This window comes from Schistocerca cancellata, chromosome 1 (assembly GCF_023864275.1).
Source record: "Schistocerca cancellata isolate TAMUIC-IGC-003103 chromosome 1, iqSchCanc2.1, whole genome shotgun sequence".
Classification (NCBI taxonomy): domain Eukaryota; kingdom Metazoa; phylum Arthropoda; class Insecta; order Orthoptera; family Acrididae; genus Schistocerca; species Schistocerca cancellata.
Genome location: NC_064626.1, coordinates 975920447 through 975933357, shown reverse-complemented (window position 1 = coordinate 975933357; position 12911 = coordinate 975920447).

The following is a 12911-nucleotide window of genomic DNA, read 5'->3' as shown; positions in this document are numbered from 1 at the left end:
AAACATTTAAATAAAACGACATGACCTTCCACGGGGAGACATTTCGTCCCCCTATCCCTGTGTGAAATTTGTCAGTAAGCTTTTTGCCTTCCAACCAGCGAAATGCGGCAGAGTACGGCCAGTAAACGATTCACAAACCACGATTTAGTGCCGTTAAGATGATTTCTTTAAACATTGTCGTAACTGAAGGAATTTAGTTTCTTCTTAAGTCGTGTTATGCAGCAACGTTCACAGATATCTCAAATAGGAAAAGCTCTTTATCCAGCTACGAGGGTTGTAAAACAAACTTCCTACAGTTTGTGTCAGGTCGATCTTTTCGTCTTATAGCACTGCGTAAGGATATTGTTTAAGAGGTATCACAATAGTGTTGCTGTATCTGTGGGAATCATTGGTGAAAATGAGTTTAACACCAATGGGTACAGTACTGCTAAATATTCAAAACGTTTATCAACCTAAGTCTGCGTTCATCCACAAACTGAGGCGTATTTTTAATACTGAAGCCAGACTGTGTATCCTTGTCTTCTTTGAGTGGACATTGGAAGTCATTTACACAACGTATACAATACTATGAATACTTCGAACGCTGTAGCTAACGTTGTTCTCAAAAAATAATTTTGTTTTGATAACTTTTCTGGGTCTTCAGCGTGCAATATGCGCTGCAAATACAGTCTTAAAGAAAAAAAATTCTCATTCTTTTTTATTTTTATCTCTATCCCTCAGTCCCCCCCCCCTCTCTCTCACTCTCTCTCTCTCTCTCTCTCTCTCTCCCTCTCTCTCTCTCATACACACACACACACACACACGTTCTTTTTTTCTTTTATTTGTTTGTTGTGCTCGATTATCGGCGAGGCACGCAAACGTCCGTCAATGAGTTTCTTAGTTTTGAGTACACTTACGAAAGAAATATAAAATACAGTTAGGAGAGTTACTGATTTATGAAGCTTAGTTTGCACTCAGTTCTGAGCATTATTAGTAACATCGGTCCAGTACCTAAACCCACTTACAGAAATGCGAATCAGACGCATTACGTATTCCAGGTCGTAGCAGCCGCGTCTTTGAGACGTCAGCTATGGTGACTTCCCAGGCCACTGTAGGATCACATCGGTTCGTCTTCTTCCTGCTGGTAATGTAAGTGAGATTTGGCAACACGGCAAGGCATGTTTGGCAACTCTGTGATCGACGAGTTACTTCTTGGTGTGCACGGAATTAAGCCTCAAAGTTCACTTGATTTTTCCTGTCATTTCCACTGAATAATCTGAGTTATTATCGCTTGAGTTGTAACAAAAGATTGTAAATTTACGGTTTCCAGCCCAGGAAAGTCGTTGAACGTAAAAATCGCATCAAATCTCGTCCTTTAAATAGCGGTTTACGAGTTCTAGTCACTATTGGTCTCGTGAAAGGAAATTTAGATGCATGCCTCCTCTCTAGATTTGTGGAAACGTGCGCACCTGTGAAAAAGCGTCTGTTAGGGTTTGCGGTTCCAGTCTTGCTGACTGTAGCGTTTTTATCCCTTTCTATGATAGTGATACAAGCAGTCAGATCACATATCGATAAGGAAATCGAAAGAAAATACTTTCGGCTCATAGTGCAAAGGTGAAAAACGTACAATGCTGCACAACAGGTAACGCCTCTTTCCGCTGCTGTCAAGCAAATTTTGGGTGTCTAGGAATACATAACTTTATTTATGAAATGCCACATTTGCATACCACCTGAGTATGACACAGCATACCAATCAAAAACAGACTCAATCGTAATCTAAGTGTTTAGTATTTTATTAATGCGTGGTGATAGAGGCACGCTTGTGTACAGATACTCAGTTTTATTGAAACAGACTTTCGTCGTAAGGTTATCGTGGGTAAATTTGTTAAATTTCTTATAATACAGTGCACAATTAAGGTTTCTTTTAGTGTTGTTAATACATTAGTTAACATGAGAGAATTAATCATCAACGATATATGCGAACTCTCTGATGTTATCTATAACAGTATGGCAATGCACATGCAGTTCATTGATTATATGCACGTAGAAAACTTGTTCTGAGTTAAAACTGCCAAACAAGGTTTGATGAAGAATAAAATGACACTGCCACACTACAGCTAATGTAGATAATACTTTTCTGACGTAATTTGGCACGATGCGCAGAAGTTAGCCCTTTTTCCACATGTGACTATTTTGGGTTGAGAAGTGAAGGGAATTATGTTCAATGTTCCATTACATCGATAACTTCAGCAGACAGCAGTATTCCGTGTTAAAAAGTGTAGCAGTGAATGCAACCGAATTCACGACGTCTTATGAACAGTGCGCGACACTTACCGTAACGCTACTAGGTGACACGTTACAGTAACGCCTCCAGAAGTCAAGAACAATACCGCCAGAGCTTCCGCATTGCACAGTGCTGTGAGATAATGCTTATGGCCGGATCTAGACTTCCGAGAGACAGAGAGTTACAGCTTTTCTTTTGCACTGCACGACGTTTTCAACAAACAGATAGCGCAATAGAGTAGCTCAAGTCGAAAGGAACACTTCCTATTTAAATTTCTGCATCCAACACTGTTGGCAGTTCTGTGTAGGTGTCAGTTACGTGATTTTATTTCGGTGATTACAAAATAGAATCGAATATATGCATTGGGTAGCCGAGGCAGCTAGTTCGTGACGATTCGGTCAACCAAGTAATGAACTAAACATGAAGCAAACCACTACAGGGAGCCTGTGTGTCAGAATTCTCATCCAGTGTGGCGCAACATTGTTATGATAGAGAAATGAATCATAGAGATGAGAATTTGTTGGTGTCATGGACTGATGCTAGGTTCATATACTTATGGTCTGGGTTCGATTCCAACTTCAGCTGATGATTTTTGATAAGGAGAGACAGATTCTGTTCTCTTCTGGTTACGCCAAGTGAAGAAGGTATAACGGCATTGTCGTCTGACATTCATGTTAAACATGATATTCCTTCCCTACCAAGTAGACGTTAGGTTGAACCACAATAAAGTCAGGAGTGGCGACATGTAGACACTCTGTCACCAGTAACCTTTCTTATACTAGTTATTTATTTCTAGTGACGAAACAAATGCTATGTAGTGTCACAGGACACTTATTCCAGCTTTTACTTGAGCTTCTGAATGTCGATAAAATTGGTTCTGAACTGGGAATGCAACTCAGACCGCCCCTAACGCGGAATGTGATTCCTTCGTGACAATACAGTTCGACTGCAATTTGTTGTTTGTTCAATTCTGCAGATTCCTCAACATCTCCACATATTGCGCGTGAAAGGGTTCGAATCCTGGCCGGGCACTAAAGCTGTCATTATGTATTATCAAGCTCTAGCATAAGAACATCTATCTGCTGATGGATAATAATTTTGATTTTTAATGTATTTTCATTCGTTGTTTACACTAACGATATCTGACTTTTTGAGTCCCAGTGAGACACAGAACTGTTTGCGAGATCACGGTAAGTTCAAGGATGTTATTTCGAGCTGCTGGTGGATAAAAATTACAAGCTGACGTGTCTTTGTGTGCAGTCAACAACGATACGTGTGGGGTTCGATTCTCAGTCAGCACTGAACTCTTCGTCGTATTATTTCTAGTTCAAACATGTTCACATGTCGTTGCTGGTGTAACAAACCCATTTTTAACGTTAGTTTTCTCTAGAATATTACAGCGATAGGTGCCAGGTTCGAGTCCTGCGATAGAAAACATTAATGTTTCGTCTCGTCATTTTAGTTAAAACATCGAGCTACTGCCGAGAAAATCCGATATGTCACAGTTGATTGTGCTTCGATGACAATCCAATTAGGTTCTGAGTTCGAGTCCCAGAAGCTTTACCTCACGGCATTTGAAGTAAGTTTCTTGTGAAGAAGCAATATTTAACATCTCTCGTAGTTCGTTAACAAGGACAATAGATGCTGGGTAGGAATTCGAGTCCGCTATAAATTTTTACATTATGTAATTTAAAATTGATATTTGCTAACTTATACTTACTAGAATCGAGCTATATCACTCTCTGTATGCCTAGTCGGGCAGGACTGTTAGTTTCCGTCAGTCACGAAGTCTTTGCTTAGTCTACATGACCAGGGTTTGAATCCATATGCAGAACGAGAGGGCTCGTCGTGTCATTTGACGTTCATAAATATTCTCAACTAGCTGCTCGTGAATAACTGAAATTTTTAATGTCATTTTGTGTTAAATAATAAGTACGGTATGTTACTATGAACAGGAAATCATGAATGCGACGGACTTACTACGTGCATTACCTATCTGGCGTAATAGTGAGAGTGGTAACACTTCAGGTATGTCATTTGTTGTGATAAATGTGAGCTTACAAACCTTAAGGATCGGATTATATCTGATAAGATGTTCCCTGATATTTGTAGTACCTTGGTATTACTTTACATCTTGAGTTATTGCGATACAGAACAGTGTTTTCTAGTGGTGACTTGCTGGAACCATTTTCAATAGTCAAACGACTGTACCGAGGAGCGGTTAGAGGGTCTGCTAGACAGCTGCGCTATGTGGGTTGCATTCGAATCAGGCGAAATTCAGTTCAGGTCATTCGGATACTTTTGAGCACGACTGTACATGCTGTGCGCTTTTGGATGCTTCCGTTTTGCATTGAGCAGAAATTATGGAATAACAACATCCTGATACAACAGTGGTTGGTACCGCTCGCACTGTGATACGCTCGCCACTATGACTCTCGCTTTATGGATTTCAAAAAAATTCTCACCTGTTGTAATGATTGCTTACCATAACTGGTCTGTTTGGTGGTGATAAGTTCCTATAGGACCAAACTGTCCCTACGCTTACGCACTACTTAATCTAACTTAAACTAACTTACGATAAGGACAGTACGCACACCCATGCCTGTGGGACGAATCGAACCTCCGACGGGGGGAGCCGCGCGAACCGTGGCAAGAAGCCTTAGAACGTGAGGCTAACCCACGAGGCGGTCTGTTTGAGTTTGATCCATTTAACGGTTCGTGAAATGTTGAAAGCAGCAGAGGACCAAGTAGGTAAAAAGACGAGGGCTAGTAGAAATCCTTGGGTAGCAGTAGAGATGTTATATTTAATTTATGAATGAAGAAAATTGAAAAATGCAGTAAATGAAACAGGCAAAGAGGAGATCGACAGGAACTGAAAACTGGTCAAGAAGGGATGGCTGGAGGATAAATGTAAGGATGTAGAGGCATATACCGCTAGGGGTAAGATTGGTACTGCCTACAGAATAATTAAAGAGACCTTTGGAGAAAAGAGAACCACTTGTATGAATATCAAGAGCGCAGATGGAAAACCAGTACTACGCAAAGGAGGGAAAGCAGAAAGGTGGAAGGTATATATAGAGGGTCTATACAAGGGAGATGTACTTGAGGGTAGTATTGTGGAAATGGAAGCGGACGTAGAAGAAGATAAGAAGGGAGTATGATGCTGCAAGAAGAATCTGACAGAGCACTAAAAGACCTAAGTCGAAAAAAGTCAATAGACAACATTCCATTAGAACTGCTGATAGCCTTGGGAGAGCCAGCCAAGACAAAACTCTACCATCTGGTGAGCAAGATGTATGAAAAATGCGAAATATTCAAGAAAAATGTAATAGTTCCAATCACAGAAACAACAGGTGTTGACAGGTCTGAGAATTATCGAATTATCATTTGAATAAGTCACGACTGCAAAATACTAATACGAATTCCTTACACACGAATGGAAAAACTGGTAGAAGCCGACCTCGGGGAAGATCAGTTTAGACACGTGAGGCTATACTGACACTACGGCTTATCTTAGAAGATAGATTAAGGAAAGGCAAACCTACGTTTCTGGCATTTGTAGACTTAGAGAAAGCTTGTTGGCTGGAATACTCTCTTTCCTATTCTGAAGGTGGCAGGGGTCAAATACAGGGAGCGAAAGGCTATTTACAATTTGTACAGGAACCAGGTGGCAGGTATAAGAACCGAGGGGCATGAAAGGAAGCAGTGGTTGGGAAGGGAGGAAACAGGGTTGTAGCCTCTCCCCGATGTTATTCAATCTGTATATTGAGCAAGCAGTAAAGGAAACAAAAGAAAAATTTGGAGTAGGTACTAAAATCCAGGGAGAAGAAATAAAAACTTTAAGGTTCGCCGATGACATTGTAATTCTGTCAGAGACAGCAAAGGACTTGGAAGAGCAGTTGAACGGAATGGATAGTGCCTCGAAGGGAGGATATAAGATGAACATCCACAAAAGCAAAACGAGGATAATAAAATGTAGTCGAATTATGTCAGGTGATGTTGAGGGTATTAGATTAGGAAATGAGACACTTAAAGTAGTAAAGGAGTTTTGCTATTTGGGGAGCAAAATAACTGATGATGGTCGAAGTAGAGAGGATATAAATTGTAGACTGGCAATGGCAAGGAAAGCGTTTATGAAGAAGAGAAGTTTGTTAACATCGAGTATAGATTTAGGTGCCAGGAAGTCTTTTCTGAAAGTATTTGCATGGAGCGAAGCGAGGTATGGAAGCGAAAAATGGACGATAAATAGTTTGGACAAGAAGAGAATAGAAGCTTTCAAGATATGGTGCTACAGAAGAATGCTGAAGATTAGATGGATAGATCACATAACTAATGAGGAGGTACTGAATAGAACTGGGGAGAAGAAGAATATGTGGCACAACTTGGCTAGAAGAAGGGATCGATAGGTAGGACATGTTCTGAGGCATCAAGGAATCAGCAATTTAGTATTAGAGGGTAAAAATCCTAGAGGGTGACCAGGAGATGAATACACTTGGCAGATTCTGAAGGATGAAGGTTGCAGTAGGTACTTGGAGATGAAGAAGCTTGCACGGGATAGAGTAGCATGAAGACCTGCATCAAACCAGTCTCTGGACTGAAGACCACAACAACGGTTAGTGCATGTTCCTCATGCGCAGTGGTGGTTTCTTGTCATTATAAGTGTTACTTGAAGTTTTGCCTTCTGTCACTTGTTTATGCCGCAAGCGGTCAGGTACACAATATCTGATGGCTTTCAAATCACTGTTATTTTCCTGTGAGCCGTCAGGGGATTTTTCTTTACCCTAGTGTCTAATGTCTGTTTTGGGGGAGCCGTTTATCACGCAATCTCGCGTATTAGGTTATGAAGCGGTGTTTGCTATGTGCAGTTTCGAGTAACGTTACCGTTTGATTATTACGGAAGATCTGAAGATTTGAAACACATTTTATTAACTTGTATCTTTCAGCTCATATTTAACATGAGTGGCGTTTCTTAACAACACTTAGTTTTACGAGTTGCGAGTTCGGTGTTTTAGTATGTGTGCGGTGAGGGGTGGAGTGGGGGGCGGGGAAGAGGTAGCTTGACTGCTGGGATCTGTTACTGTTTTGCACTGGCATGGTGTTTCTCGGGAGTGTTTTTGGCTTCCGGACGTTACCTTAGTGGAAATGTTCGCGCTAGCAGTGTAGTTCTCAAGTTCGTTTACCCAAAGCTCTTAATTAGGAGGTATTATGTTAATATTTTCCGCCAAATATTTTACGTCTCTGCTGAAATGGACAACGTTATCCGATTTGTGAGTAGCCTTCTGATTTTCTAAATCAGATGATTTCAGCCTGTAAGCTTTGAAGTTATTTTCTCTAGTGGTCAATGTTTGAGATGGTTTTCTGATGATCTTGTCATCAGTCCCGTGTTCTATTCATTCCATGGACGTAGAAGGAAATTTGTATGGTTCGTAGCCGTTAGCACTTAACTTTCATGGTTGGTCTGTTCTGAAGACTGACTGCTTGGACTTGTTATTTAGTAATCTCAGCTGCAGGTGTTCCTTTCAAAGGCTAGTCTGGTTAATACTAAAATTAAATTTCCTTTTTAAAAACCTATTTGAGAGATGTTAGACGAGATTTGCCCTTAGAGTTTTGAAAAAATAGTTCTGTTAATTATTCCAAGGCCAAATTTCCTTAATTAAGAAGTATCTTACCCTATCTTGCAATTTTTTATTTATTACTGATTTGTTGCTTGTGACGTCTGACCTCTAATCAATAGCTTACACCGATAATTTGTAAAAAAAAAAAGGTGTTCTGTTGCTCATGGTTAATTTTGTGGTTAATATTGTATTCCATTTACCAGTGTAATGTGGTCTGTAAATAAATGTGAACTGTTAACGGTACCATGGAGTGATTATCCTGTGTCCGTCTTTCCAAGAGTTCTTTTCCTTTCCCATCTTATGTAAGGGGATTGGAGTGGTAGCCACAGAACGTGATTACTTTCTCTCCAGAAAAGGGGGGGGGGGTGGAGGGTGAAAATTGTCTATCACTTTTGCATCATTTTTCCTTCGAAAATTGAGAGTTGTGAACTCTTGTACCAAAAATTATTTGAACTGTTTCAGGTAACCATACTGCTATGAATCCTAGAGGTTGCTTATGCTTATCTTACCTCAAATGCGAGCACCTCGGAAATGAACTCCTTGTGAGGAGTATTCCAGTTGTAAGTAGGCTGTATAGGTTTTTATGTTGGTAACGTCACGTAGCGCTCTATATGAAAATCACTGGTTGTGCTGTGTGCAGTCTGTGGCTGGTTGGCATTGTCGGAATATTCGCTATTGTAGTGTTGGGCAGTTGGATGTGAACAGCGCGTAGCGTTGGGCAGTTGGAGGTGAGCCGCCAGCAGTGGTGTATGTGGGGAGAGAGATGGCAGAATTTTGAGAGCGGACGATCTGGACGTGTGTCAATCAGAAAGAGTAAATTTGTAATACTGGATATCATGAACTGATATATATATTTTTTAACATTATTAAGGTAAATAAATTGTTTGTTCTCTATCAAAATCTTTCATTTGCTAACTATGCCTATCAGTAGTCAGTGCTTTCAGAAGTTAGAATATTTTATTTAGCTGGCAGTACTGGCGCTCGCTGTATTGCAGTAGTTCGAGTAACGAAGATTTTTGTGAGGTAATTGATTCCTGAAAGGTATAGGTTATTGTTAGTCAGGACCATTCTTTTGTAGGGATTATTGAAAGTCAGATTGCGTTGCGCTAAAAAATATTGTGTGTCAGTTTAGTGTTGATCAGAATAAGTAAAGACAGAAATGTCTGAGTACGTTCAGTTCTGCTCAGGTGTTTGAAAATCAAATAACGTAAGAGGTTTACCAGCACAGTAATCCATAATTTTTCTACGGGGAGGTTTCACACAGTAGTTGAGGGTTGTGTCGCAGAACATGCAGCCAAATTTCGCACAGCATTGGCTAATACTCTTCACATTTCCCCTGACACTGTCGGCGAGGTACATGCTTCTGGCCGGCCGCGGTGGTCTAGCGGTTTTAGGCGCGCAGTCCGGAACCGCGCGACTGCTACGGTCGCAGGTTCGAATCCTGCCTCGGGCTTGATGTGTGTGATGTCCTTAGGTTAGTTAGGTTTAAGTAGTTCTAAGTCTAGGGGACTGATGACCTCAGCTGTTAAGTCCCGTAGTGCTCAGAGCCATTTGAACCATTTTTTGAACATGCTGCTATTTCTACTGCTTCTGTAGGTTTGGTGGAAATGTCTCGCAATACTCAATTTTTGGGAGACAGTCAACCTACCCGCAAGCAAATCTGTAAGTCGCAAACACATTTCTTCCATTGAAATAACTGCCTTGATGATTTAAAGTACCTTGAGCTAGTGATCAACAAAAGGAGGCCGTTATACAGTTAACTGCTAGGGTGAAGGACTTATACATCAGTACAGATTCTTTGGATTTAGATTGTAAAGTCGGCAGTATGGAGGTAGGTAATTTAGCTGTTAGTCAGTCACAGGGTTAGAGGTGTATGGCGACTTAAGGCAGTGCTAGGTCGGTTTCTGATCCCTTTGCCAAGTTCCCGAAGCCGATTAACTGTTTGCTCAGTGGGATTTCTGGGTTGCCTGTTGATCAATTAAATCCAGATCCTAAAGTTTTGTTGTTACTTGTCCGCATTGAGTTTCATGCCGACCCATTGGAAGTTTCGCGTTGTGTAGTACTTTCTTTGCTCTGTCCTTTGTCAAATGGATCGTTGAACGATTTGCTATCTGACATTCTTCAAAGTCAGGGTACCCTGGTCCAGCTCAGAGATCGGATAACAGAGGTAAAGTTATCACCACGTGTTTGCAATGAGGTTGACAGTGCGTACTATTGGCAGGTGCAATTATTTAATGAAACAGTAAGTCAATATACTGAGCCGGTTTGAATGGCTGCCTCCGCCTTGAATACGAGCGTTACTGAGCAAGATAGGCTCTCGAATAGTTTGGAAGGCATGAGACTGGAGGATCGTTCGTGTTTTGTATATGCCTACAGACCCATTACCTTTCTGAGTTGCATGAATTACTCGTTTTCACTGCAGCACTTAAATTTGCAGATGAGCAATGGGAGCAGGGAATGGCCTTTCAGTCTGTTCCTTTTGTTTCAAAGGATAATTGTGATCAATCATCCTTTAAGTCACTATTTTTCGGTGTGGGGGACATAGCCGCCTGCTGCATGAGTGTCTGGTTAGATGTACCCAAGGCCTGACAGCTGACGCCACCGGGCGCGGGATGAAACGCTTGTCGGTTAGCCTACCGCTTTTTGTGCACGTTTTTGTGGCCTCGATAGTCCTGCTCTCCCATATCTTTGTGCTCGTCTCGACCGAGAAACCGTTTGTGGTTTTTGGACTCTGGAAGTTCAGTCTCCTTGCTGAACTATCGTTGGTATCTTGAGTTTCGCAGTTTGTGCAAGAAGCCTCTTATACCCCTCTCCACCCAGAGGTGTCGTTGCCTCTGGTAGGTGAGGTGCGGGGGAGTCCATCCATCTGCACATTTTCTTAGCCTATTAAGCTCATTATAGTTAAAATTTGTCAATCACTTTACTAGCAAAATCTAAAACCAAACCTGTACGCTGAATGAAATCATACCCGTGTAACAAGGTGACATGGGTGTGATTTCATTAAACGGACAGGTTTGGTTCTAGACGTTTCTAGTAATACCTTTTTCTTTAAACTTTGTTCATCTGGGTAATTGCCTTTTGTTCTTGTCATCTCAATAGTAATATTAATTCCTGAAGCACAGGTCAATGGAAATTCGAACTTGGGCACTTTGATGACGATCAGGCTATACAGTTCAGGGTTATTTTAAAACAGGTTCCCAGCGTTCTTACTAATCAACTGGATGTAACCGATAAAATTCAATATCAAAACCGTCAGTTGGGAGACACGCCCATTTTCAGCACGCATTACAAGTTGCCCACATCTGGCAAATATACATTCAGTGGCAAACCTACTGTTCTCTTTTGATTGACGGGTCCTTAACTTATTGTACCTCACCCCTCCCCCTCCTCCTTCCCCTCCTCCTCCTCCATCACTGTGGAACTCCTCTCGCCGATACATGTAGTTTGATCGACTACTTAATTAAATCAATCAATTAATTAAATTCTCCCTCTCTGGCAAATCTGTCAACCCTTTCTTCACTCGCCCATCCGCGACCCCTACCTTGAAATTAGTGGCCCTGTGGTGGAGAGGAAGGATATCACTAAAGGAAATTCAATTACATAGCAGAGGGTATATTGTTCATTATCAAAATATTCTATTTGTAGGAATTATATCTCCCTTGCTCATCATTATCTACTGTTGGAACGATGTAGTAAAAAGAAGTAATTAAATCGATCGCTTTTTTTATACCTGTCACACAAGGAATACCACCGTGAAACATCCATCCACGTAATTACACTGTTAAAAATCCTTGGAACATGAAGCACACACCGTCCATCATCCTGCTCCCAGTGCTGGTTCGTGCCACCGTTTGCACACGTGGCTAAGGGTCTCAGAAAGTGATGCGTCTGTGAATGGCCGCTCAATGCGCCATAGTCCAAAACTGTCCCCTCCGCTCCCACGACTGACAGACCGGATGTCACGCTAAACTCTGAACAAAAGCATCAGGTGACGGCAACAGTTCCATACTTGACACTCGAGAAATTCCTGTCGATACACCTGCTCTCTCTTGCGTCCTGTAGCATGCCACTGCAGGGCCTGCACGCGCTGTACGCTGAATGAAATCATACCCGTGTAACAAGGTGACATGGGTGTGATTTCATTAAACGGACAGGTTTGGTTCTAGACGTTTCTAGTAATACCTTTTTCTTTAAACTTCTTCGATCTTTTCTTTTATTTCAGGTAGTTTAAATGCTGTTCGATGAGATTTCGGGATTGTAGTCGGATCACGTTGACTTCTTGCCACAATATTTCGGCTGGCAATCGTCTAGCCATGTTCAGGTCATTTTGAAACCTCATACAAGGTAGGCCGGCAGCGGCCAAACTACGCCGCTCTTCGGCCACATATAATACATTCAGTAGAAGTGGAGACATCGAAAAACGAAACAACACGGTGGATAGAAAACCGTAGACACACAAATTTAAAATACATGGAGTGGTAGGGGAGGATCAAAGTTGGTAGGAGGGGTAGATGGAGGGGATGAGGGCATCATCAGGGAGGGGGAGTTAGTGGAAGCTACCTTGGGCGAGGGTATGGAGAATGAAGAGATGGAGAGCAGGTGGGATGTGGGATTACAGTCACGGCAGCAGACGGGGGTGGGAGAGGATGGGAGAGACAAGCAGGTGAGGGGGACTGAGTTTACGGGAGGTGTAGAGGATCCGTATCTGTTCGAGGAAAAGGAATCCGTGTGGGGGAGGGGAGACGGATGCGATAGGCGAGGCGGAGCGCATGGCGTTCTAGGAATTGAAGGGATTTGTAAAAGGTAGCAGGGGCGGAGATCCAGGCAGGGTGGGCGTAGCAGAGGATAAGGTGGATGAGGGATTTATAGGTGTAGAGGATGGTGGAGGGGTCCAGACCCCATGTGCAGCCAGAAAGGAGCTTGAGGAGACGAAGTTGGGAGCGTGCCTTGGCTTGGATTGTCCGGAGATGGGGGGTCCAGGAGAGGCGACGGTCAAGGGTGACGCCAAGGGGGTGCGAGCGATAGGATGGCCA